The sequence below is a fragment of the Pseudopodoces humilis genome, chromosome 7, assembly GCF_049639895.1.
Source record: "Pseudopodoces humilis isolate 2021_Gansu_Grassland_sample_001 chromosome 7, ASM4963989v1, whole genome shotgun sequence".
Taxonomy (NCBI): domain Eukaryota; kingdom Metazoa; phylum Chordata; class Aves; order Passeriformes; family Paridae; genus Pseudopodoces; species Pseudopodoces humilis.
In genome coordinates this window covers 6,958,886-6,962,500 of record NC_142206.1, presented here as the reverse complement: position 1 = coordinate 6,962,500, position 3,615 = coordinate 6,958,886, and positions in this window count along the sequence as shown.

The window sequence follows — 3,615 nt, the reverse complement described above, 5'->3', positions numbered from 1 at the left end:
ACCCTGCCTGCCTCGTGCTGAACCCACACATCTTCCTCCTGAGCATCAAGATGTTGGTGCTGGAGCGTAGTCGGTGTTTCCCACAAACTGTACCTGCTCCCAAATTAGGCGAGCACTAAGGGAAGAGACAAGCACATGTGGCATGGGGGGGGCAGAGATTTTTAGAGAGAATAACTGACGATGCATCACCATGGACAGGAGCCTTAAGGGCAAAATACAGTGCTTGTCAGTTCACGTTTGTCTGCACTTGGAGAAGAGGCATTTTCAGGCTCTGCATCATGATAGCTATAACAAGCTGAGTTGAGAGACTTCAATACATACCCAGCTATGAGTATGGACACTGATGAGAAAGCTTATGTGTGCCTACTCGCATTCATTTCATATGAGTAGACACTTAGCTCATTCAAAAATACAGCTGGCATGATAAGCCTTTGAGAGTACAAAATACATATGAGGGTGTTCAGTTTTCAGTCAGGGTTATGCCATTTTTAATGGCCATATATTTACCCTGTCTGGTGCATTTATTCATTTTTGAGCCAAACTAGATTCAATGATTTTCATCGTTTTTTTTCACCTCTGTTGACATTGTCTGACAAGACTGTTCAGACTCAGACTGCTTAGGAAAAATAAACTTTGGTGCCAGATTTTGAGCCATCAGCAGTGTTCACTCTCATCTTTATTCTATTATTCTGTTGCAAAGGAACTTTCAGCTCAGGAGCCACAATGGAAAGAAAACAACTCCAGCTCTTTTTTTTTTTTTTCCCCTTCTCCTTTTTCCCATCTTGTGATCTTAACCCAGCTGGTGAGGGAGAAAATTCCCATGTGAGGCATGTAGGTGGAGCCCAATTGTGTAAACTCCATGCTTGCAAAGTGTTTGGCATGGATCCGCTGGCTGGCTTTGTTTTCCGTGGCCGGACACAGAGGGAAGCCACATTCAGCACATTAACAGCCGCCACCTGTTGCTCTGTTCTACTTCAGAGGAACCCTGAGGCTGGGGAACCGCTCTGTGCTCTGGCCCTTGACCTCCAGGGAAGTTTGATCTATCTGGGATGTGCATTTGTCCTCACGTTTTTCTTGTTTTTGCAAGATATGATGCTGGTGGGTTTGGGAGTCCAGATGGGGAAGAGGTCCTTGGAGCAATTTGAGCTGTGCCCTCCCCTAGGAGGGACTTTCAAGCTCCATTTGATGTCTTTCCTGAAGACAAACTCTTCGTGGTTAATTCACTGCAATCAGAAATTTCCCTGGCACACACCACTCCAAAAATCTTAACTGTGTCAAACCTAAGTACAAGGCATAGCAAGAAAATGCAAAAAGAAAGAAATTATTAACCTTGCCAATGACATTTGTAGGACCATCACCAGATTTTTCCCCTCTTTGCGCAGTACAGCTTAAATTGATCTCCATTCCTATGAACTTTCCTGTTCATATGTAAAACACAAGGAGGAAAAAAAAAAGCAGCAGATCACTAATGCAGCTAATTCTCAGTATCTTGAAGCAATTGACACAAGTACATGAATTAACTCATCACTTTATATCACATACTTGAGGCAAATGTGCTATTTGGAGTACCTCTTGGTAAGAATAAGCAATTTAAGATCCATTAGTATTTGGAATATTCTGTTTCATTAAAACCACAGTCATCCCTAAATGCAGATGAGTAAGAGGAGCTGTCAGCTTCATGGTTGTACTAGACAAACTTAAAAACATTTTTTATTACAGGGTACTATGAAAGGGTTTTAACACAAATAAAAGCCAGGCCTTAGGTTTCCAAAAGAGGGTTCTCCTACCTTGAGTTGAAGTTTCTCGTAGCTTTCATAAGTTTGAAAATTATAATGTGAGGTGCGGGGAGACAGAAATTCTGGTGAACAGGTTTTAAGCTTTTAATATAACACCAGAGCAGTTTTTCAAAACACAGTCTGCTACTTGTGCACCAAAATTCATTCTCCTTTATAATGGCCTCAGTGCCTAGGATTATGGGAAAGCTGGAATTATTTTTTAAAATAATAAATACCTATCCTCTGTTTTCATTCAATTTCCAAATAAATCAGGGCCCCTTTGCCCTGGGCTTGACCTGTAGAGTTTTAAGATCAAATCATTTTCATTTATGATACTGTGTTCTAAGAAGTTTTATAAATAATACAAAAGTACTTGCTTCAGATTTTAATTAGACTTGTGATAAATCTATAGCACACTGAACAAAATATATATTAAAATGATTTTTTAAACACTTACTGTACAGACCAAGGAAAGAATCCTAAAAAACTTCTAAAAAAAGAATGTTTTTTTCCTCAGTTCAGTCACATTCAACCCTCAAGAAGTTCCTCAACTTTAAAAAGCTATTTTTGTCTAAGCAGTAAAGGTAGAAATATTACAGAAGTCACAGGAATTTCTGGAAAAACTAAATCCTTTCACTTTGCTGCCTAATTTAGTCTTAAGTCTTTCCCAAATGTTGAAATACACTTTCAGGGCCAGAGACCCCACAATTCACACAAAATTGGAACGAGAGATGGGCACTATTTCACTACTGAGGAGGGAACAGTTGGGTCCTGGCTAACACAGGGTACAACCTGCCTCCCACCCTTCACCAGGGGCCCAGTCCAACCTTCCCAGGAGCCACTGACTTAGGAGAAGCTGCCATCCAGAAGCACAGAAGCGCATCAGGGCACAAAAGTGCATCTGTGCTGCAGACACGATGCTGCTGGGAGGATGTCCTTTTGCCACTCAACCCTTGGAAGAAAAATCACTTCCCGACTGACAAAATTTACATGATAAGACCTCGTGTCCCGCTGAAATAGCACCACAGAGATAAACTGATGTCACTGTTACCCTGGCTGACAGGCTTGTAGAACATGTCAGAAAGAGTAGGTGTCCTGGCTAGGCCCGTTGAGAGGATGCAATGCATCCCATGGCTACTCGATATCCATCGTATGGCTTAGGTCAGGGCCAGATTTACTCCAAAAGATTCAAAAGCTACTTTCTGTAATCAAACAAAAGCACTGGATTCTGGTGAATCAGGATTAGTGTTCTGCAGCTGTAGGGGAGATACTTTATAATTAAGCCAGCACCCTCCAGCAGATCTCAGTTGGAGGTACCAGCAGTCTTAGGCAAAAACTGGTTTGAAATCAGCCTTGCTTCCGGCTGAATAGCTCTGCTGGTGTTGAAGAAAAGTCTGTGTGTTTCTATGGCTCCCACACAGCAGAAGCCCACCTAGAATACCTGGAAATGTGGACCTAATACATCTTTATTTTCTTGCTTTTTGTTTATCTGCAGATTTATGACTCTGCAAAAACAAACAACAAAAACAACAACAACAAAAGGAGGCCTATTTACGAGAGTGGCTGCAAAGTTAACCATTAATTTTCTGCTCAAATGCATGGACACAGTGGAAAATGATCCCTAAATGACAGAGCAGAAGTCAGGTTAAATCTGAAATTCCTATGCTGTTCACTTTTCTAGGTTATCACTCCATGTGTAGAGGTAAGATCTTTGTCAGGAACAAGGCCTGGCTGGATTTTGATAAAAATTTGCAAAAACCATTGGCCTGAAATTTGAGGATCTTCCACCTGACTCATAAGCATTCCATGTCAGTATCTCTGGTAAATGTCTCAAGCATTT